This window comes from Pinus tabuliformis, chromosome X (assembly GCF_031772625.1).
Source record: "Pinus tabuliformis cultivar Carrire ecotype Pingquan chromosome X, CPIR1, whole genome shotgun sequence".
Lineage (NCBI taxonomy): Eukaryota > Viridiplantae > Streptophyta > Pinopsida > Pinales > Pinaceae > Pinus > Pinus tabuliformis.
This window is the reverse complement of record NC_142308.1, coordinates 1,037,962,320-1,037,988,241: the sequence shown is the minus strand read 5'-3', so window position 1 is coordinate 1,037,988,241 and position 25,922 is coordinate 1,037,962,320.

Genomic DNA, 25,922 nt, shown 5'->3' with positions numbered 1-25,922 from the left:
AAAAACAAGAGCGTTTGGGACACCAAACCTGGTAATGATGAATTGATCTATGAATTCCATGATTGCCTCAAAATTTGTTGTTTTCAAAGGAATTGCTTCAACCCACTTAGTGAAGTAATCAGTGGCAGTAAGGATATACTTATGCTATTTTGAAGAATGTGGAGTAATTTCCCCAATGATGTCCAATCCCCATTGCTCAAAATGTTGTTCAATGTTGACCGGTTGCAAAGGGAAGGCAGGCTTCCTTTGTCTTCCGCTGGAGGTTTGACAACTTTGGCATTTCCTTACATATTCATGAGTATCCCTAAATAGGGTGGGCCAATAATATCCAGCATGAATGATTTTGTGAGCTGTTGTATCAACTCCAAAATGTCCTCCTGCTAGTCCGTCATGTAGCTCCTGCAAGACCTTTTGCGCTTCAGGTTTTCTAAGCAACTTAATAAAATTGAATCATAATTTCACATAAACAATACATCATCTACAATTATGAAGTTTTTCGCTTTCAATATAATGGCACGTTTGTTTTTATAGGAGAGATTAGAAGGAGCGTATCCATTTTTTAAATAGAAAATCAGATCTGCATATTGCGATTCAGGATCTGTGATACTTATCTGATTGATTTCTTCAGTATCTTCTATACTTTCAGGTTCCTGAATATTGAATGCTCCTGCTAACAACCTGCAAAAACCTTGGCCTTTGCCAATCTTTGCTGGCTTGATTTCTAAGTCATATTCTTGTAATGTTGTGACCCAATTTTCTCTCTTTTCTCCTAATTCCCTTTGAACCAGTAATTGTCTTACTGCTGAAAAAGGAACTATAACTTTAGTGTGAGCTTTTAAAAGAAATGGTTTGTAGTGTTTAATGGCCTTGTACACATCAAAGGCTTGCTTTTCAACTTCCGAATAATTGAGCTTAGCACCTTGAAGATTTGAGCTATAAAATGAGATTAGTGCTTCCAAGTTTTGATCATTAATTTGAGTCAGCACTGCTGCATAAGACTAAGCGGATGCGAGGGTATATAATATGAAATGACTTGAAAAATTGGGAGTGCTTAAGGCAGGGGCATTAACGATTGATTGTTTGATAGAATCAAATGCCTCTTTCTCTGCAGGCCCCCATTTAAACACCGAATTTTTCTTGATCATTGTTTGCAGTGGTAAAATAATCTGGGAAAAATTTGGAACAAATCGTTTAACAAAGTTAATTTGACCCAAAAATGACTGCATGGATTTTTTATTATGAGGGAATGGAATATCAGAAATTTCTTTAATCCTATCTGGATCAATATAAATGCCATCCCTTGAAACAATGAAGCCCAAAAGCTTTCCTTGATTAAGAGCAAAAAAGGACTTCTTTGGATTAAGAGAGATACCATACCTTTTGCAGCGTTCAAAGATTTGTTTTAAATCATGTAAATGATCAGATCTTTTCTTGGAAAATACAGTAATATCATCTAAATAGACAACTACTGATTTATTGATCAAACCTTTGAATGCTATATCCATTGCTCTTTGGAATGTAGCTCCAGCATTGATAAGTCCAAAAGGCATTTTTTGGTAAGCATAAGTTCCCCACTTGGTTCTAAAGGTAGTTTTAAGCTTGTCATCAGGATGGACCAAAATTTGGTTATATCCTGAGAAACCATCTAAAAAAGACATTAACTCAGAACCAGCTACCGAATGGAGTGTCTGCACCATGGTAGGTAAAGGGAAGTTATCTTTTTGGCTTGCCTTGTTAAGATTTCTGAAATCGATACAAATCCTAATGTCGCCATTTTTCTTCCTAACTGGCACCATATTGGAGACCCAGTTTGAATGTCTAACAGGAAAAATTATCTTAGCCTTTAAGAGTTTATTTAGATCGACCTTTATTTGACTCTCAAGGTTAGAATGAATCTTCCTTAGCTTCTATTGCACTAGTATTTATTCAGAGAGCATTGGAATAGTATGTTGAATGATTGATGTATCATATGTTTTCAAATCATCATATTTCCAAGCAAAGACATATTTATTCTTACGCAATAATCTAATGAATACTATTCTTTCTTCTGAGGAAGTTCTAATCCTAAATTGATGTTTTGAGTGTTTTCCTCAGTACCTAGGTTTATCAATTCAAATCTTAAAGTGGAACTCTGGAGCTTTGAATTGGTCACCTATTTAAACTTGTCTTTAATATCATAAAGATCTTCAAGCTTGACCACTGGTTTAGGTATTGAGTTTTGTTCTTGCTTTTCCTTCATTTGAAGGTCATGATCACTCTCATTGATGATTTGATCATCATAGGACTTGTCAGAAGTCAAGAAATTTAAAATGTCTTCATCGTGATTAAACACTCGCCAATTGGTGACATTATCGGGGATTGATGGTCTAAAAATCAACTCTACCGAAAATCTATCTGGGTTGTAATCTTCAGATGGAAGGAGCTTGGAGGCAACATTAGCTAGTAGGTCGGCTGCTGCGTTCTGGGACCTAGGGATGGGAGAAATATTGAATGCTAAAAATTGAGATATGAGTTCCTGCACCAAAGACTGATAGTGTTTGAGATGGCTAGAAAGGCAATGAATTGTATTTCTAACCTGTTTTATAACAATTTCTGAATCACCAAACACTTTCAAATATTGAACCTTGAGACCAATTGCTTTGTAGAGTCCTTGAACTAAGGCCTCATATTCAGCTATATTATTTGTGCATTCAAATTCCAATCTGCATGATAACATGGTTTTTTCTCCCTCGGGACTAACTAAAATACATCCTGCCCCTGCACCTTCACTAGATTTAGACCCATCAAAGTATAATGACCAAAATAAAGAATTATCAACTATTTTATTTACAGCTTCTTCAGAAATATTAACACATCTTGATCTATCTGTTTGTGAAAAATTTTCAACTTAGGATGTGAAATTATTGACTAAGAAAGGAGATGGTTGGGCGGTGAAATTGCCAAAGAATGATTCGGATGAGTAATTCCCCAAAATATTGTTATTGAATGCTATTGGTTGATTTTCTTGTTCAAATTCAGTAACAGTATGGGTCATATGTTTCTCCCGATCGATCTTGATCTGATTTGGCTTTCCTTTATAAGGTAGCCACATATGGGACCAATCGGTAGAAATATAACCATGGAGTTTCTCTAACCAGTCTCTACTCAAAATCAAACCATAAAATTCAGGTATATCAGCAATTAAGATATCAATTCTCTGAACCACTCTTGGATCGGCTGATAACCTGATAGTTACTGAGTTGATTTCTCCTAAAACTTGGACCTTAGTTCTATCCAACTGTACAATATGAATTGCAGACTTTTGGGGTTCAATGTACAGTTTAGAACAAACTGAAGTTGGCATTATATTAGAGGAAGCCTCTGAGTCAATCAAACATTTGTGTAGATTTCTATTATATATCTCATAGGTTAAGAGGAAAGGAGGAGTATGAGAATTTGATATATCCCCAATTAAAATAGCATCAGTAGCTTCTACTCTACCAGGAGGTGGTTGGCCTGACTCATTAGCAGCTTTGGAAAATACAGCATTAGGAAGAGAAGAAGAGGGTACAACATTTAGCTCCTTAAGAAGTAATTTCTGTTGATGCTTGAGTTTGCTAAGTTCAAACATAGTAATATTTGCCTTAGTCTTCTTCATGTCTTCGATAATATTGTAGTCCATAGAATATGTAACCACCAATGTCTTAGATGTTGAAGGTGAATTTGAAGATGATGGCTGATTTTGGGATGGTATTGGTGCAGCTTTCCTTGTGGGAACCTTTTCTTTGGTAGTAGTGGTACCTGCATTCCTTTTCTTCGAAGTTGTCTGAACAGGTTCAAGAGTACCCTTACTCCTGGTAGTCACAGGAAAAGCTTCCTGTTCATTTTCAGTATCAAAATTAGGTAAAATAAAGTCCCACATCCCATGACATTCTACAGTCTCTTCTTCTTCAGGTTCTGTGGATGACAAGACTGTTTCATCTTCTTCTTCCTCTTCAGGATCTAAATCTGCATTGGATATAGCATTTGGTCGTTTTGATTCAGGTTTCTTAAAATTTCTAAATGGCCTTTTTTTTGAAGTTTCAACTACTTGCTTCTTGATTTCGACCATTTCATTTGACATAGTCTTGAGGACTTTTTGTAAACCTTCCATATCATATGGATCTTTAGGGGTTTTCTTCTTTGAATCATCCTTGAAAGAAACTTTTTTAGATTTTCTATCTTCAAGAGCAACTTTCTTTTCTAAAGAAATAATGCGTTTCTCTACAGCAAGCGCCTCTTTCATGTTTTCAGCTAAGGTTGGTTTTGCAGCCCTGTCTACGAAAATAGCTATATTTGAAGGTAGGGCTGTTATATACCATTCGCTTCTGATTTTCTCGCTTGGTTTAGAGGCGGTTGGAATCTTATTCAAGAGTTTATTAAATCACGAGTTGAACTCCTTTATAGGTTCTTTAGATTCTATTCTAAGATTGGAGAGATCATTAATTAACGTCGCTAAGGATCTGTCATCGCCATACTTAGTCAGAAATTGCTCTTGAAAAATGTTCCAACTTGTAATGGATCCAGAGGGCAGGGAAAAATACCAAGACCCAACTGATCCTTGTAAGGTATAAGGGAAAAGCCTAAAAACAAAATCTTCCTCTGTCACTCCTTTTAAATTAACTGATAACATGAAATTGTTAATATGTTCTTCAGCTTGTGTTCCAACATCTGGATTAAATTTCGGCAACCATTTTTCAGGGGAATCTGGCAATGGGTGTAATGGTGTAGGCATAGTGACCGCACAAGGACTATTCCATGGATTCTGAGCCATTGTAAAACTAATAGCAGATGATATTGCTGATGAAATTCCAGATGTTTGGGAAGGAGTTGATATTGAGATTTGAGGTGGTTGCGATGTTGAAGTTCCTGATCCCTGTTGAACAACAATGTGTAATGGAGGAGTGGATGGTTGACTTCGCACTGGGGAAGATGAGATAGAGGATGATGATGAGAAAGTCTCACTGTCAGATCCTTCAGTATTCTTTTTTGCCCTTTTCCTTTTGGGTAAATGCAACTTAGTAGGTTCAATATCGAGCTTTCTGCTCTGAAGTCTGGTGAGAGGGTGAGGTGGATTGAATTGCGAAGTCTCATTGCCTTGGGATACCTCAGATTTCTGTGGTGAAATCGAAAAGCCTTGAAGTTTATGGATAAGAGATTGAACTTCAGGAGACTCAGGACTTAATCATTTTGAAGTATGGTGGGTTTGAGCAGTGGTAGTTGACTCCTCTTCTTCTCGTTTGAATACTGGAGTTCCAGCATGCAAATGGGAGGTCCGAGGTGAGGTGGAGGGAGACTGACTCTCAGAATGGGTTATATATTTGGGTTTGCTCGCCATTCAGATTTCATGCCCTCCTTCTAGCGCCAAAAATGTTGATGCCTCGAAAATCGCTGCAACAACATCGGGGAAAACCACCCGGTCCAGACCTTAAAGGCAGCTCCTTTTCTGTTTGGTGTGGTGGCTCCGACTGGAAATAATGGGACCAGTTTCCCAATGATTGGTAGATAGGATGGATAAGTGGTTGATTTTATAATATCTAATGATAATGGATGAATGATTTAACCTAAAAAGTAAAACTATAAACAACTAATCTATCCCAGGAAATTTCTACTTTAGTGTAACTTTTGATGGTCTCTATCCACAAACAGGCATATAGATGACTCTATTGGTAAACAAAGATATTTATTCATATGATAATTACTTTGTTCAAGTAGTTGAACAAAGTAATCATTAAAACATTATTACACTATTCCTCATATATCATTGACATAGATATGATTGAAAGAATAACATTCCTTAAACATTCAATAGTGATAAGCATAAGGACTGTTGTTAAAACATATATATATTTATATATATAGATATAGATATCTATATATATATATATATATATATATATATATATATATATATATATATATATATATATATATATATATATATATATATCCAATGATAGCAAGATTAAATAAATGCCGATTCACATAAAAGAATGAAACAAGAGCATAGATAATAGTACCATATGTTATTTGGATCACTCCCGATATCAATCGCATTCAAATTCCTTCTTCTAACTTAGAAACACTTCCACAAAAGGAAATAGTGCACATCTCATCAAAGCTTTCTTCGTTAAAATTCATAATACTGGCCCAGTCTTCATAAAAATACACCAGAAGCACAATAGTGTGACTTACTGATTTGAGTTTATACAAAAACTGAGGACCCTTTCTAAATGCATGAAAGGGCCTATAAATACTAATTAGGCTAACTAATTACAAAATAAAAATGCTATTAATTGGTACAACTACATTATGAATATCTCCTCAAAATCGGCTTGTTCACAGTCGACAACATGATTCATTGTTTCGGATGATCTCCCTTTGGCTTGAGCTGGCAGATAGCAAGCATCGATTGCAATTCTAGAGGGCGACTTAGACGAGAATGCAGTTGGGCTGAATATGTGGCATCATGGATTTCAGGAATCATGCAACTGAGGGCATCGGATAAACATTTGAGTGTAGCCCTCTGAATATATGGTTTAATTAAGAAAAACCAAAAGGCATCCCAAGTTAAACTTTGGATGTCGGAAATTAGTCTTCCATTCTTTTCCAATTCTTGATTGCATGTTTGTTCCAAGGCTTTGGCTGACGTCAATTTACCTGGAGAGCACTGTGAAATCATGTTAGACAGATAAAGAGTGTCATTGATTAACTCAATTAAATCACTGGTAGATAATCGGCATCTTGAGGTTTCTCTCTCTGCTTTCATCAATTGTGACTGCCATTCTAGGAAAATGATGTCTTTGTGTGACACTAGAATTTTGGGCATATTCACAGCTTGTCCTTCACTGGTGTCTTGCCAAGAAAGAAAGTTGGTTAAGGTCTCATCGGCCTGTTCTAAATCCTGCCTGGCATCGACTGATTTATCAACTATTGATGTAGTAATCTCACAAAGGGGCTCAACCAGAGAAATGTTATGACATAGCAGTTTTAGTTGTGTAATCAATGCTTTATTGATTTGGAGAGCTTCGGTTCTGAACTCTGCTAGTTGAGGAAGACTCTTGAACTTTTCTACTTCTTGTGACAGTTGAGCGATTTTCTCATCCTTGGTCTTGCTCATTTGTTCATTCATCGCCTTCAACTTGGCCAATGCTTCAGATAATTCCTTTTGTTTCTGTACTGCGCTTAAGTCTATCCTCTGCTTCTCTTTGAGCAATTGCTCATTTAATTGATTGTTTATCTGCTGCTGTGTTGATAGTTGTTGTTCTAACTGTTCTATTTTTCGCTGTGCTTCGGACACCTGTGACTGTAATGAAACAATTGTTTGGTCCTTTTCCTTAAGTAGATTACTTACTTCCGATGCCTTATCCATAGTGGCTGCCGAATAGGCTCCGGCATACTGCGAAAGTTTTGTAAGATCATCAGAGGGGTTAAATTCTTCCCTCCACACCACATTAGCCATCTTTGTTTGTTCTGGCAGAAGGGAGGATTGATCAAGTCTTCTCCTTTTCCGTTGCCTTTTAACTACAGCCTTGTGTTTGGGACTGTAAAAGACATCTAATGGTGGTATGTCTTCTATCTGCAACACAATTTGGTCGGATGGATCCTTAGGAATTATTTCCATATCTTTGCTGATTGGTGGGCCGTTGGTCCCTTCAATTGGAACCGTACTCGTCGCTTTTTCTTGACCAACTATTACCAGAGGTGTGCTGAAACCTTGTGAAGTCTCGGTATTGCTTATAATAGAGTCAAATTGTTGCCATTCTTTGAGGAGTTTGGGATCAATTTGAGTCTCTAGATCAATATATTCACTGTCCTACTTCTTCTCTTTCTCCTGCTCTATTTCTTGTTCTGGCTCTTTTCCCTTTTCGGGAATTTTCTCTGTAGCAGGAGATTTGTCAATAATTTTCTGTTCAGGCTCGCTTGACCTAGTTGTTGGTGTAGTAGCTAATAATTTCAAAGGCAGAGTTTGCAACCTCTGTTTTATGAGCCTATTGAATTCTACCAGTCCTTCATCTTTATATTTCATTTTGGCCAATGTTTTCACCTGAGATAATGATTCTGCTGAAGAAAACAGGTCGTTAAGTTTATCTTTTTCATGGTCAAACTTTGTAAGTTTGGGTTGTTCAAACGCATTATAGGCAACTTTCCTTGGATCGAATTGCCTGTTAGGAATGGTTGCAAAATTGAGCATGTTTATTTTTCCTGTCTCCTTTTCCGCATGTTTGTAATCATGTAGAGTATAAACACTGCATCTCAAAGGAAATGTAGGCCATGACTGCTTTTTAGAAAGCCTGAGAGTTTTGGATGTTCCTATTGTGGTTATTTGGTAGGCCAATTCTCGAGCTAACAGCTTATCAGGTATATACAAAGGAAGGACATGGGGTCTTGCAAGGCTACCAAAAACCCTTATATATGTGAACTTGTCCTCCCCGAACCAATTCCCTACAGCAATCAAGTCAATTTCTGCCTCCTCGGAAATCCTTGGGGCAGGCTTATCAAAAATGGCATAATAGATAGGCAACATGAAACCATTACAGATTTGGTACAAGTGGTCTTTATAGTGCGCCTTCCATAACATTTGATGATAAATGTGGATTGGCTTAGGGTCTTGTGGCGTCCATCTCCACCCAAGTACCAGGTATTCGGAATTAAAACAAAGAATATCCATAACATAAGCACTGTAATAGAAAGGAGGAATGGTCCTGGTAGTTTTGCGTGAATTTGATCTAAATCCCAAAATTGCAGAGGCTAATTTATCGGAAAATATGTTTGCCCAATCCATTACATAACTATTAACCGCCGCTTCCATTAAAGGAACCATTTCAATAGTAAACTTTGTAGAATCATGCATTCCCCACATTCTACACATCATTTCCCCAGCATAACAGTAAGGAGATGATAATGAATCCACGAAGTACTTACCCGTTGACTCATGTTTGTGCTTTGCGGCATTCTGTCTCCATTGCTTAATTGGGGTCGATTCAGTCTCGTTCTCTACTGTGAATTTCTCCAGAAAGGCTTTGTTGTATTTCTTTTCAGGTTCGGGCAAATGATACATCTTCCTTAGGTCATCAGGCTGAAATGAGCCAAAAAAAATTCCGTCAACTGTGCAAAACATTCTATTTGATACTGAAATTTCTTCAACCACCCATCTGACTACATCAGTGTATGGAAGAACTTTCTCCCGTGCTGCTATCCTGTGCAAAAATGAGTCGGCTAAATCTTTCAGGGAAGCTTCTGATTTATTAGTTGAATCTGCAGTAGCTTCTTCTGACACTTCCTCAGGCTCCTCTGTTTCAATTAAATTGTAGATACTTTGCCAACTTGTATTTCCAAGGCCAAGACACGTAGTGTCTGATATTAAACCCTTTTTACTTGGTCCTGGATCACTGGTGGGCTGCACTGTTGCTGTAGGAGCTGTTGTTGCCACGGATCTCTTGGATTTCTTTCCCATTTGTTTCGAATTTGTTATTTCAGCGAAGTTCTGCGCAAGGAATGAAAACAACATGATACAGAGAATAGGTAGTATGAGCCAATATGAAAGAATTATATTGTTTAGCGAATAATCAAAGATTATAGTGAAACTGCCGCAGATAGAATCTAAGTGGAAAATCTCGGCATAACTGCTTCATTAATTGGTCGTTTAACCTGTCAATCATGATAAAGGAGTTTTTAAATACCCATCATAACGTTTATATGGTGAATGATCCATTCAAGCGTGGCTTAGATTTTTGGCGGATAATCAGAATTAAATCGCAATCGATGATTGGTAGCGTGAACAGGAAGGTTTTCATAATAGTCCAAAATATCCCTCGATCACCAAAAGGTGATACAATGCATGCAAGCCTTTCAAATATGTTTCGAAACACGTGCCTTGATTTAATGTATCGCAATCGAGAATGGGCTCGGGTCATATTACTTATGCCATTGCAAAATCGCCGATCGCCGATGGCGATACGCCTTATCGCATCGGAAGATTTGAAGGTGTCACAATTCATGTATTGGGTTGCTACGGCCGATTGCCGATAGCGATACCTTTTATCGCATCGGAGGAATGGGAGAGGTGCTTTATATATATGATGTGTTTTGCCTTTCCCCGATATCCGATAGCGATTTCCCTTTTCGGATCGGAGTGATTCAATGGGTCTTTTATATATGTTTTTCTTATTATTGCGATATGTGATCTTGCGATCGCTTTATCGTAATAATAAAAAGCTTTGATTATTTAAAAGACCTATTTTTATTGTTGTTCAAAAAGGTTTATTTTAGAATATATCATTTCCATTGGACCTTTTGATGAGGGTTTTTCTAATAATGAGTTAATACCAATTTATTCACACATCTATGTTTAAAAGGGACCCATTTCAAATTATGATTTTAAAGAAAAAATTTATGAAATGGGGGGTTGTTGTACAGCACAACACTGCCTTACAACTCCTTATTTCTTCCTTTCAGCTTCACATTGTAACTACCAAATCAGAAGAGTCCCCAACACCATACTGCTCTTATAATTCATAGGGAGAGTCTTTGTAGTCAACCATCTTTCTAGCCATTTGATATTTCTTCCTGCAAGGTATCTCATGTCAGCTAAACCAAATAAAAATAAACCAACGTACCTTAGTATAGCCTGGGGAGGATACCTTGTCTAAAATATCAACAAATCAGTGTGATACATGTATGACATAATCATGACAACATATAGAAACAATACACATAAGCATATGACCATGCAACCATCATTTTAGCTAGGGTCCAGTCATCAATGCATGACATTAACAACCACATACTACAACCTCATGCATGACAACAACCATTTCATCACTATACACTTGACCACATTCAAACATGAACATGCATATGAAATGTGTAACCAACTACATATATGCATAAACACATATGATCAAGAATAAACTAAAAACACTTAAAACCAAACCTACAAGAATGATACATGCAACTAAGCATACAATAATGTAACCAAACATATGAGAATGTAACCAAGTGTATAATAATGATGCATGTAAGTGACATAAATCAACATGTAACCATTCATACACTCACGATGATTCACTCCACAATAACAACATCAAATTCCACATGACAACATCACCACAACCATGATCAACATCATGCAAATGCAACAATCACATGAAATGCAAGTGTAAGAGACACACATGCAACAGACATGCATGCATGACCAATACATAGCCCATCTAGTCTGAGGGGTGAACCATGCTTTGATACCACTTTGTAACACCCTCCTCCCACATCTACCCAAGCAACCAGCCAGTCGAGGTAAACATGCGACGAGAGGCCACTATGATATGATTCGACCTCCTAAGTCACGTTAAGGAAGTGGAACTGAGGGAAACACACAATATAGACATTTAGCATTGGCCTCAGGACCCTCAAGAACCAATCCAACACTTCGTGAAGCTTTCCCTTGGGTCCCACTAAACTTTTCAACAACTTAACCCCAAGTCACTCGCATGCTATGGGCATGACAACATCCAGGGACCTCTAGACACTCTCACGGGCCTACCTACCAGCGTTCACAAACTCTTTTTATAAGTGTTGTTCCAGCGTCCCCGGGAATTAAGCCACATTTTTAGGCCCAGAGCCTAGGTCGCCACCCAAAACTTCATGATACCTTTAGAACAATAAATTAACAAGGAAATTATAGTGCAAAATCAATCACTTGAATGAGACCTTAACTAGACCCCTACTAGCCATGTGTTGGCTTAGTGGGGCCTGACCCAAGTTCAAAGGTGATTTAGCTAAGAAAATCCTGGTAATACTAGCCCTTTCGGCAACATTCTGCGGAGCGTGGACTAAGGTCTCACCAGAAGTAGTATGGGAGGGTGCTAGAACCAGGTTTCTGCACCCTTGGGATGTCTGATGGGCTTCTAGAGGTCCACGGTCTGACCTATCGCTGCGCGCACTTGCGATCCCTTCGCGACCTATGTTGCGGCTTCTGCGCAGCCCTGCTTGGGGCGCGACTCTTATAATACCCAAGCTTCTTGCTTATTAACCAATTACTTAGCTTATGTGTGCCAGATTTACTGTTATTACAGCATATTCATCAACCATAACAACATGCGCAATACATAAACGAATAAATCAATAAAGAAGATAATGCACTGCAAATACATAGGAATATGAATCAACTTCTCTTTTATTAATTTCCAATCTTGCTTACAACCTCGACACTGCCCTGTGCACTCAGCTGCAAGGGTCCACGCACTCAGCTGCAGACTCTACTAGGCCTCTGCGCACTCAGCTATAGAGCCTCTTCCTACTACTACAACCCAAGACACTTATACTTCTACTCTAAGCTCGAACCATTCCTTCGCTATTTTTCCTATCATCGACTGACTTTACAACTTAGAGCCTTGCTCTATTTATACAATCCCATGGTCTGCGGACCATGGGTAGGCCGACTTTACACTAATTTACAATACAATGTTTAGGGCGACAACCGTATGACTCAATTGTACACTTCGCGCTCCGCGCCCGCAATTCGTGGAGTTCTACACTATCTTTGACCAAAATTTGGGCTTTGAGCCCCCAACACAATCATCGTGACTCATCCCGAGTCACTCGGCTGGTGCGGCAATCTTGACATGGAGCTCCTCCAACCGTTCCTTATCTTCCCGGAGGTCCGTGACGCACTGATCTGTAGTCTGCTGGATCTGCTCCACTCTCTCGGCCGAAGTCTCACTATCAGGGGAAACTCCCTATCTTAAGGCATGCATCGCCTTCATCTATGTGAGCTTTCCTTCAATGTCTGCAGTGATGAGGAAGGCATCATCAATCTAAGGTTGGATGAGTGCTTTAAGGACTGCCTCTTTCTGTCGCGCGTCATCCACGTGTTCCTTCAACGCCTTTGACTTCCGTAGCTTCGCAAGCCCTTGGGTCAAGAAAACTGTCTGTGCCATTCCGAGCACACTGTCATACTACACCTGAAGCTCCCGTGCCTCTGTTTCCAGGTGTTGTATGTTGGGATCCTCCTGTAATGAAGTGAGGACCGCGAAGGAATATTCCAACATAGCGGTGCAATTTTGTACTGCCTGTCCTTTTTATTCCAGCCCTTTTTGAATAGCACCCGCGTGTTGTTCCCTAACTTCTAGGGGCGTAGAAATCAGCTCGGCAATCTGAAGGTTGAGGTCCAGTTGTACCCTCATTTCTTCATCCTTGGCCTCGTGGATTTCACTAGCTAATTTGCGGATTCGAACTCCAACTGATAGGTCTGTCGCGATTTCTAGCTCTGGAACGCGACAACATGCTTCCTCTACAATTTTCTCTAGCTATTGATTCTGTGCAAGCACTTCATCATGCTGGAGACTAAGCTGCTCAATGTTGATTCTCTATTCGTTGAGTATCTGCACTGCGCATCCTTCATAGCCCAGAGCGATGCGTATCTTTCCGCCTCCGGCAAGTCCTGTTCAAGAGGAAGGAACTAACTGTCCTCGGGCAGTTCCTCGGTCACCAATAAGATAGACAAGAGCAACCACACGTAGTGGAAGGTCTTTCCCTTCTCCTGAACTTCTTTGTAGTTGGTTAGAAATTCTTCAAAGAGGAATTCAAACTAGTTAAATTGGACCCCCTAAATGCATTGTTCTTTCAGTGCAACGACCGACGTTGGTACCTTGTTGCCTCAACATTTTCTCATCACCTTCCCAGCCAGCAGCTAGGTGGCTATGTGCACCCCTTTGTCTTGAATGCTACTGATTATGCAACCTCTCTACTTCTTTTCCAATTTGTATTTCTTCTTCATGGCCTCTGCGAGCGCCAAATCTCCGCTTTTGCCAGCTATTTCCGCGAGGTCCCTTCCCTTACAGGGCAGCCGAGAAATCCTATGAATAAGCTCTACAGTGATGGGAATAGGTTCCTCCAGCCACAAGTACCCATCGTGCACCAGTCAAAGCAACTGCCCGATGACAAAGATCGTGATCGGGGCGCGGTGAGACCCAAGAATCCCCTCAAAATCTTCAAGGTTTTTGGTTGGGGCTAATCTTGCATTGCCTGTATCCTTTTGGGATCAACCCTGACACCTTCACGACCCACAATGTGTCCCAAATATCGACTTCTTCCATGCCAAAAGAGCACTTGGACAATTTGACAAATAATTTGTGATTCTGGAGCAGTTGCAAGATCAGGTATACATGATGAAGATGTTTTTCCCAAGTTAGGTTGTAGATGAGAATGTCATCAAAGAAAACGAGGACAAATTTTCAAAGATATGGTTTCAGTAGGTGATTCATGAGGCTTTGAAAATTGGATGGGGCATTACAGAGACCAAATGGCATGACCAAGAATTCATAATGGCCTTCATGAGTTTGGAAAGAAGTCTTGGGAATGTCTACTTATTTCATGCATATTTGGTGATAGCCAGAGCGAAGATCTAGCTTAGTAAAGAATTGAGGACCATGTAGTTCATCAAGTAGATCATCAACAACGGGGATAGGGAATTTGTCTTTGACAATGAGCTTGTTGAGGGCCTGAAAGTCAGGACACATGCACCATTCCCCATATTTCTTGAGCACCATGACCATTGGTGATGAATAGGGACTGATGCTAGGAAGAATAACACTGGCTTCAAGGAGTTCCTTGATGATTTTTCAATTTCATTCTTTTGGGCGAAAGGATATCGATATGGGCGCACATTTGATGGCTGTGCCCCTGGGACCAAAGTGATGCTATGATCATGTTCCCCTCTGGAGGGTGGAAGTTCTTTAGGTTTGTCAAATACCAGTTGGTGGCAGTTTAAGACATGTTGCATCTGAGAATGAATATGAAGAGTAGTGGGTTCTATGGCCTGGATGGCATTAAACTGGGTGATAACTCCATGATGGCCCTTTTTTAACAACTTTTCCATTCAATGCAAGCTGATGATAGAAGGAGAACCTGCCTGGAGTCCACGGATTGTATGCATGTGGTCATTCTGCTTACATCTCATATATAATTCCTGGAAATCCATTGTGATTGGGCCTATTGTTTGAAGCCATTCAGCACCCAAGACAATGTCACACCCACCCACGTTAATCGCAAACATGTGGGTCTTTAGGTAGTAGTCTCCCATCTGAAGTTTAATATTTTCGCAGTGACCTTCACATTTCATTGTCCCCCCATCAGCAATAAGGAATTGGAAATTAGAGACTGCCCTTAAAAAACAATGAATAGCTTTGGCAACTCGCTGATGTATAAAGCTATGAGTGTTGCCACTATCAATCAATACTACTACATGAGCGATGTTTAATAAAGCCTCTGATTTTGATAGTTTGGGGCGCAGAAATGCCCACCAAAGCATGTAGAGAGATAACAGGTTCCTCTGGCATAGCTGTGAGCTCATTGTCATGCTGGGTGTCCTCAACTTTGTCCTCTAGTCCCCCAAGGGGTGGGGCTTCCTCCGATGAGCTATGATTAGTAACATCAATTTGAAAGAATTTTGGTTCCTTGCATTTATGCCCCGGGGAGTATTTGTCATCACAGTAGTAGTACAATCCTTATTTTCTTCTTTCAGCCATTTCTACTGGGAATACCTTTTGAACCTTAAGTGTTTGGGTAGGGCCCTAAGCCTGGGTGGGGCGTCCCTTGGCTATGAAATTTGGACGAGTAGACTGGGCAGCTAAAGCACGTTCCACTTCGACAGCCTTTGTGCAAGCATCTATCCATGTAGGTGGGTGGTGCATCCAGACATGTGCTTGGATGGCTTCTTTGAGACCACTTATAAAACATTCCAAGTAGAATTCATCTCCTAGACCTTTTGTTCAGATGGCCAATGTCTCAAAGGCTGCAATGTAGTATTTTACTATGCCTATCTGTCGGAGCTTAGTAAGACGACCCAAAAAATTAGATTCTCTGTAAAAGCGACCACAAAGGGATTTTGAGAACACCTGCCAATTTATGTTCCCGGGATAACATGTCCGATGCCACTGCCACCATTTCCATCTCTCTTGGTCCATGTAAAGGGCTCCCACATGTAGTTTAGTTGCATCATCACAGATATCATTCAGAATGAAATATTGTTCCATTTGTGCTACCCATACTGTTGGATTAGAGCCATGAAATTTATACATGTCCAACTTGGGTGGCCGAGGGTGGGAATGTTGGTGATTTACATGGAAGTGAATATGATGACTAGATTCTCCTTCAAGGGGTTCATCAATACCATGTGCCTCCGGATGCAATCCCAACATGCGCACATTGAATTGTGCAATGAATTGTGTAATTTGTTGCATCTCTTCCTGGAAAGAATCCAACTCTTTTTCAAGGCACTTGATCTTCTTGTTGGCCATGACTTGAGGTCTATTTTCTACCATACATAGATCTCGGTCACTTGATTTCACTTTGAAAAATTTGGGACCGCCAGAAAATTGAAGTTGACAAGTGAATGGTATTACTGCGATCAGATCGTCGTCCAGAATCTTATGGGCTAAGTCTCTTGTAAGCGTCCTGGGAAGGCCTCATTTTTTTTATTTTTTTTTACTTTGAACGGAATTTTACTCCCTACTGAACAATACTGTAGTGGCCAATTTCCATAAAACTTCATCCTGCCCAATGTCCTGTGAAAATCGGGCCCAAACTATAGTAGCCACAATATTTACTGCACAAAGGGTCAGATCTGCTTGCAAAACTCCAAGGGCTGAATGTGAGTTGGATTGCGATGGAAGAACCCTAACTGTTGGATCTGGTTGGTGCGGTGGTGACAAAACCCCAACTGCTAGATCTGAATGGTACTGCGGTGATAGAACCCCAACTAGTGGATCTAATTGTGGCGGTGGCGATAGAACCCCAACTGCTAGATCTTAATCGTACTGCGGCGGTAGAACCCCAACTGGTAGATCTGATCTTGCAAATAAGATAATGGCCGATCTTTAGATAGTCGAGGGAACTATTTTCACAAAGGAGTGTCAGATGCTACAAATCGCAATATACAAAAGGGTCGGCCCAATCTTTCAGGGCACTAACTAAGGAGGATCAACCATACCCTTAGCTGTACTACCAGACTACCCAATTTTATGCGCGATTAATCTCCTCGAGTGTTGCTCTTAGTGTACTATAGTTGCAAGGCATCTAACAACTTATCTACGACGAGATTTCAGGTGAGCCTATGGGGCTTCCAATATACCTAGAGGGTACGTGGAAGGCAGTCCATGCGTGGTTCTGTCTAATGTGCTACTACTCGAAGGGGTACCCACAGGGGTTTCAAGGGAGTCCAACAAGCATGACCACCTCTTATATTTCCTGCGTGCATGCCTCCCCAAATCCGCAGGTTTATGCGCTCAACGAAAGATCCCGTGGTTTAAAGACGTCAGAACACGTCTCTAGCCTAAAAAACAATTCTGCCAAAAATGGAGGTACCACCGGCCCTGGAAAGTGCTCTGATACCACTTGTTATGCTCTTTACTTGTGTGAAATTCTAGAATACCAAATATGTGAAGAAATACAACCTAGAACATAGAATAAAATGAGAAAAACAACAAGTATCTTATTATTCAAAGATAAAAGCAATGTTCACTTGCCTCTTCAAGGGGCCAACCTCTTGCAGAGCAGAGCTCGATTACAAAATAAGACTCAATGATCTTTCCATTATAACTACAATAATTTACAGCTAAATGACCATCAACAACCTAATGACTAGTGGTCCTTTGCATAACAAGGGTTAACCACTTTATTTATTAATTATGGCCCGTTGCAACTAACTGTGGTCCCTTTCTTAAATGCGGGTCAACCACTTACAATTATTAATATGGGCTTTATTGATTCCTTAACTAACTATGACTGTGACTTGACCCTATTGGGTTTATTACATAAATAAAGGGGTTAGGGTTGGACCCTAACAGGTTCCTTTTTCGTTTATTTAAGGAGTCTAAAAAAGAGATAAAATAAAACTCCGAGTATCGGTCAACAATTATCACTGTTCACATCGAAGGCACCTGTAACTACACGCGAAACACACACACCACTGATATCAATAAAATGACTTTCAAAACTTATAAATAGGAAAAAGTAATTTCATTTTTTACCATTTTACCAAACTGAGCTCTGAAAGTGATTTTCTACCCTAATTTCCTTGATTTTCTAGTGGTTGTTGCAGGAGATCTAGGATACCATTTTACGATCCGTCTATGACAGGTAAGAGCCTCATCCTTGCTCTTTCATTTCATTACCTTTTTATGAAATTTTAATGGTAAATTTCGAGCTTAAAAAGAGTATTTTTAAAATTTAGGTCGTCGGCGACCATCACGGGTATGGTCATCAAACCTGTGATGGTCGCGCTAGAGCCCGAAGGCTGACGCGATTCCATTGAACTGTTTTGAAAAACATGCATGATGGCACTGAGAGCGACTTATAGATATTAAAAACTCATTTTTAAAGCAAAAAATGTTGATTTTATCCATGGAAAAGGCACTAAAAGGTGTTTAAATGTTGTTTGCAGGAGAAATATGGTCCTAGAATGGAAAGAAAGAGGCCATGAGGCCGAGGATTACCAAGCATCTCAAGATACAGCATGTATAAATGCTTTGTGGGATTGTGGCCTACTGAAATTGTTCTCGACCACAGGGCTGAGGGCACAGATGGAGTTGTTTCCCTATCTGATCAGCCTTTGGGATGTAGACCGCGAGATCTTCATCATCAAAGGGCAGGAGGTGGAATTAGAAGAAATGGGCATTTACTTCATCACGGGATTGTCCCGTCGAGGGGAAGAGATTCAACTCTTTGGATCCCGCCAAGGAGGTGAAAGTACCAGGAGTTTGGTCCATAGATACTATCTTGGTTCTGAGATAGCTACCAGAGGTAAGGTGAAAATTGCAACTATCACCAATAACATCATTCTGAGATCAATATTTTTCACCATGGCACGTGTATCTGGCACACAAGCTCTTCATGAGGCTTCCAAATCTCAGTTCCAGTACGCTATTGCTTGTTTGACCCCCACCATCTTCAACTGGTATGGAGGTATTTTGGCGAACATGAAGCGCTAACTGACCAAGGGAAAGTACAGACACCTGAAGCAGTTTGGGTTCAGTTCCATACTAGTGACCTTCTTTTTGGAGTGAATACCACTCTTCTAGTACCAGTGAGCAGAAGTACCACATCCTGCCTCCCGAGATCTGAGGCTCGTGAGATGGAGCCAGCTCAACGGGCCAACATATGCACTACCCCCACAGTTCTTTGCATGGCCTGGACACCAATTACTTATGGGGGATGATTATGCTTATGCTGGCATGGATTTTGGAGGGGATCCAAATCTACCTCTGACAATAGGCGAGCAGTGGACTGACATAGGTAAAAACCTGTTTTTTGGATTTTTTCAAGTTTTTATGATTTTTATGAGAATGTAATCTAAGAATCAATTTATGACAAATGTGCAGATGTGGGACCAGAAAGACCACCAGGCATGTTGCCAATAGCATGGCGATTTTCCCATCCGATAGTGGCTGTAGACTACAAAGAAGGGGCTAACCCTTAGCCAAGATGGAGCGCAACGTGGAGGCAATTACCCGAGGGGTTCCAGATTATGCCACCATTGATGATGTTCCATTGTGCTAAAAGAGACATACAGTCGGAGTCTCTGCAGTACTGCGTCGGCTATTAGGCCAAGTGATCAGAGTAATCGCATGCTACCACGAGCATCGCGTGGTTTGATAGCTCTTCTAGTATTTTACACATTTTGTAGGCTTTGAAAGCCAAGTGTCTTAGAACACTCTATTTTTTAATATTTTGATGTAAACACTCAGACAGACGCAATATATATATATATATATATATATATATATATATATATATATATATATATATATATATATATATATATATATATATATATATATATATATATATACATGTTTTATTTCTACTTATGTGTTCGTAACATGATTTAGTTTTACAAATGACACAAATGTCTATCAAGAACAAAATTTGCTAATGCATCAGTTAATGTGTTTAAATTACGTGGAATATGTTGATATGTAATGTAATCAAAATTTCTTTCCAGCAATCTAACACGTAGATACATACGCAATATTTGTGGATTTCTTACTGAATAATGATTGTTTAATTGTAACACAATGAGCTGTGAATCCAACTTAACAACTAAATCCCTAATTCCAAGAGAAACTGCTTCTGACAAGAGTTCAATAATTGCACTATACTCAGCAATATTATTGGTTGTTTAGCCAAGGTAAATACCTTGTAAGTTGATCAGCTCGCCATTGGGGTCATAGAGCACCCATGCTACAGAAGAGAGATCTATGTGCTACGATAAGCACCATCAGCAAAACCAATGTAATGAACTAATGACATCTGCAAGCCGAGTGGAACACAGGGTAAGCAGAAAAACATATGTCTGCAAAGAAAACACAAACACACCAAAAAATCAAAACACACACTAATGTACAAAAGTTATCATACGAATTTCACGCATAATACTTTTTGAGATATAACCCATTACGGGGTTGTGACAATGCTTTCCCTAATAATCGCATAGCTCATAGGCACCTTTCTGTAAGACACGCTTGACAATGTAGGGCCCATTTCACATAGGTTCAAACTTGCCTACCCCCCACTTATCATTGGCTTGATCATAAAGAAGGACCAAGTCGCCTTCAGCAAAAGTGCAAGGAGAAACAGTTTGGTCAAAATGAGCTTTGAATCGTTTCTTTTGAGCTTCGATAATCATTGTAGCGATGTGACGAGTCTCGTCGAGTCTCTCAAGATATAGTAGTCGCTCCTCTTCAGGCGAGGTATCCGAAAGAAGTTCGATAGCTAGTTTAAGCGAAGGGATTTCACATTCGATTGGAAGAGTTGACTCTAAACCGTACACCAGCTAGAATGGAGTGAATCCAGTGGTCATCTTAGCAGAAGTCCAGTAAGCCCAAAGAGCTGAGAAAAGCATTAAATGCCAATCTTTTCTATGCTTCCCAACAGTGCATTGAAGCATAGTAATCAAAACTTTATTGACTGCTTCAACTTGGCCATTGGCTTGTGGATAATATGGAGTCGAGCTATCATGTCGAAGGCCGAACTAAGCAGTTAACTCTGCCATCATGTGCTGATGAAAATGTGATCCATGGTCAGTCACGATATCTTGAGGGACACTGAAACATGCTATAACATGGTTAAAAAGGAACTGCACGACAATAATACCATCGACATTGTATGTAGGCATCGCCTTGGCCCATTTCGTAAAATAGTCGATGACGACGATGATATAACCATGCCCCCCGGCTGAGCGAGGGTTACATGTCATGAAATCAATGCCCCATTTGGAAAATGGGCCAACGTTAATTACTAGGTGTAGGGGTGCAGGTGGGGCACGCTATTTGCGGTTGAAAATCTAGCATTCATGGCATTTTTGGACAACTAGAATGAAATCGTTGAAGATAGAAGGCCAGAAATAACTAGAACGAAGGATCTTCTGAGCAGTGGCATATCTAGACATATGACCACCACAGGCACCAGAGTGGAAATCATTTAGGACCCGCTCAACTTCTTCAAGGGAGAGACATCTGCGAAGGACAAAGTCCACACCGACCTGATACAAGGTATCACCGAGGATCCGAGAGGGTTAGTACTGATGCCAGATCCGATGTCGGTCTGAGTGGGACAAATCAGATCGGAAGGTCTGGGTTTGGAGATAAATAATAATGTTTCCATACCATGGGTCAAGAGTGCTTATCAGAAATAGTGTTTCATTAGGTATTTTCTCAGTAAAATCCGCTGGGGTGCTGGCAGACAAAAGAGCAAAAATTAACTCGGAAAAGTCGAGTGGTTTATTTGATTTGGTAGCAATGAATTCCAAATCAAACTCCTGTAGGATGACAATCCATTTGGAGTATTTCCCCCCAACAACTGACGAGTCAGTATATAGGTCATGGGGTTGCAATTAGAAATTATGGTGGTTTTCCTTAAAAGGATATAGTCGTGAAACCTTTGGACCGCATGAACCACCGCCAAAGAAATCTTCTCGACATGAGCATAATGGGACTCAGTATCAAGAAGATTCCAGCTTAGATAATAAACCACGTGCTCATTGCCATCATCATCGTCCTGAACTAACACCATAGCAATAGTGTTATCATTTGCAGCCAAATATCGGAAATAATTGCGGAGGTAATCAGGGGGATGAAGTAAAGGATCACTAATCAGGGCTTTCTTTAAAGCATCGAAGGATTCTTGAGAAACTTCATTCCAAATAAAAGGAATCCCCTTCTTAAGTAAGTGAGTATAACCTTTGGCAAGTTTGAGGTAATTCAAGACAAATCGACGGAGAAAATTACCTTTTCCTTGCAAGCTCTGCAATTGCAGTAGTGATGAAGGAGGCGGTAGATTGACTATGGCCTCAAATTTCAAAGGATCAATCCTGATCCCTTCACGAGACACGACAAAACCTAAGAGTCAGTCAGAATCGACACAAAACACACACTTGTGTGGATTGAGACGGATATTATAATGCTGACATCGTAAAAATATAGCTCTTAAGTGATCCGAATGGTCACGATGTTTAGTTGAATGAGCAGGCAATTTGTCGAGGTACGGCTAAACAATATGTCAAATGTCATGGAATGCATAGGACATTGCTCACTGAAACGTGGCACCAACATTCTTCAGACCAAAAGGAAGCTTTTTGTAAGCAAAGGTACCCCAAGGATAGATAAAGGTTGTTTTATGCTAATCAGCGAGTGAAATGTTAATCTGGTTATAGCGAGAAAAGCCATCCATGAAAGAAAAAATATCGCTCCCTGTGCATTCGTCGATGATCTAGTCGATGAAGGGAGTAGGATAATTATCTTTTGGACATGCACGATTGATATCATGGTAATCAAGACAAACACGTATCGTGCCCTGCTTTTGGCAACAGGGACGATATTGGATACCCAATCCGTCAATGGAATAGGATAAATGAAACCTTCATTCAAAATATTGTATACCTTTGCTTTGATAGCAGTAGCCTTTCGAGGGTGCACAGGGAAAAGCCATTGTCGAATAGGCTTAGCACCAGGATATGTCGGGATATCATGCACCACTATGGCTGGATCAATACCAGGCATCTCCTCATATGACCAAGCGAAAGCGTCTTGGAATTCTTTAAAAAGTTGAGTATAGATCTTGATCTCATCTAGAGAACAAGAAACCCCAATATGGATGTTCTCGACAATTCCGAGTTTAACGGAAATTTCAATAGGCATCGTAACAGTGATGTTTCCCATATTACCCTCTAATAAAATTTCATGTACCCGAATAGGCATTTGAAACGGAGGATTAAAAGGATGAGAAATAGAGGCTTCAGGACAAGAAGGCATCTCATCAAGGCGAGGGAGAAAGGAAGAACGATGATGCAGACCATTCCACGAAACTTCCTCCAGAGACATGACCTCCACGATACTCTCGTCAGTGGGGAATTTTTCATTCAAGGGATTCGGAGAATCCCAAGAACCAAGCCAAGGGGATGGCACATAAGTGTTTAGGTTTACACTGAAGACAGTATAACTTTCTGAAGTGGCCATCGAAGCTAAGAAAAATTCTTGATAATTTATCTCCAATGGGCTTAAAGGCATAGCAGCACCAAAAGAGTCAATTTGATCTTCCGAAGGGATAATCCAAGGATCCGTGGAATCTGAGATCATATTGACTGAATGAACATGTGGAGGTGGGAAAGTAAAGGTACCCATTAAAGTAGAGTTTTTGAAGAGACCTGTGCCCATGCTCTTGTAAGGAATCTTAGTATTGCCCACATAAGGAACATTACCATTGGATGAACCAAAAGAAAAGAAAGAAAGTTGATCAACCATGACTATTTCTCCTTCATGAGGAAAACAAAGTACATGGAATAAAGACACTACACAAGACATGGCGTGAGTCCAGCTTCGCCCTAGAAGAAGGTTGTAGTTGAGATTGGAATCTACAACTTCTACTTCTAATTCAACAGTCTTTCCTTCCAATGTAATCAGTAAGTTCGTGAGAATACTGTAAGGTTGCAAACCTCTGCCATCAAAGGCTTCCAAGGTGTTCGAAGATTGGTTAAGAGGAGGATAGCCAATGGCTTTCCAACATGAAACTGACATGATGTAGGTCGAAGCACCTTCATCAATAATCGTTCGATGAATCGTCTTTCCCTTGATAAGGAGATGGATCAAAAATGTGATATGATGAGGAAGACGAGGTACATGATTCTCTAGATCGAAATTAATCAGACTCGAATCAAAAGGATTGATAGCACCTATAGCAAACAACAGTGATTTCCGCTACGTTGGACAGGATTGAAGAACCTCCAAGGCAGACATCACCGAAGGTGCCTAAGCTAAATCCTCAACAATATTATAATGTTGCGCAGCTCTAGCATTTGGATTGAAAGAAAACTTCTGAAGAACACCCTTAGGGGGTGGTTGGATGACAAACTCACTATTAGGGCGCTCGATATGGAGTGGACCAAAAGAAGATGGAGTAGAAGTAGAAGGAACATGATGGACTTCTTTCTCCGTGGTCTGTTTAGATGTAGTTTGATAGTCCTTGGTTCGAGTAGCGATCGAGATAGGTGATGAACCTTGCATCATGAACATTTGGGAACCTGAGGAAGAAAAATACTGAGGCTGGTCTACCAATTGGGTCTGTTGTGACAGAAAAGGTTCTTTTAAGACAGTCAGGGTCGCTTTTAGCAAGCAACTAACTTCATATCATCGGGGACAATCTTTAGTGTAATGATCCTCCTCACAGATGAGTCAGGGATACTTCAGCTTTCTTCGAGAAGCACCATCAACAGAAGGTTTAGGAGGGTCCTATTTTGGGGCATCGGATTTGGCTTTACCTTTGACCTTATTTTACCTATAGAGGATTTATCTGCTGTGGTAGACTGGACAGCATGTACCTCAGAGGTTTTACCATGACAGGATTAATTATTAGAGGGATTATTGGAACCAGTGTTCGAGACTTTTTTCTCCTTCGAAGAATCTTTTGTAGGAGTATGAGACACGGAACCAATCACACCATCAACAGGTGGTGTATCTGGAGACTTCGATGCTGTCAGATCCAATGATGGTCTCGGAGCATCAGGTAACATCTCATACAATGTTCCAAATTGTGAATAGATTAGGTCTAAATACTAAGCACAGACGATACCTTGTTCTTCAGTAACCCATCCACCCATGGCTATGTCCTTAGCAATCTTGCTGACAAATGATTTTGTGAACCATTCTATCAACAACTCATCAACAATTTCAAACTTGATGAGGCGACACAGACGTCTCCATTCATGGATATGATTATAGATGTGGGTCACAGTGTCTTGCTTTAGTGACATAAGCAGATGGGTGCCAGTTTCATAGCAAACTTGCATCTGGAAATGAGTAAGAAAATCCATAGCAAGAGAGTTGAAGTCACCATAGGTACCTCAAGGAAATTCGATGTACCACTTGGTGGCAACACCTGTGAGAGTTCTTTGAAAGAGTCGAAGACGGATAGAATCATCGATGTACGAATTGGAGGAACACCAAAGATGATATGTCATCACATGGGCTTGTAGATCCTCCTTCGCTTTTCCCTCAAATTTGGGGAAATTGCTCGGAATCTTCGATGGAACTCGAGGCCAGTATGGTGAATGAAGAATGGGATCATTCATGAGCCCGGAAACATCAAGCAGTTCTAACATAGCCAAGAAAGGTAATTGTGTGTTAAACGGCATATAGGGCCTTTGAGGAGACCCAAACTGCAGAGTCCAACCTTGATGGTAACGATTTTTCCCCCATAGTGGTGGATGTTTTCCATATGGAATCTGATTTTGTCCCCAATGAGGGTTACCTTGCCCATAAGGAGGATTCTATCATGTGTAGGTTTGATACTTCCCTACCATTGGCCGCTAATGAGCATTGTATGCGGCATACAGGTTATAAGGCTAAGGTCAT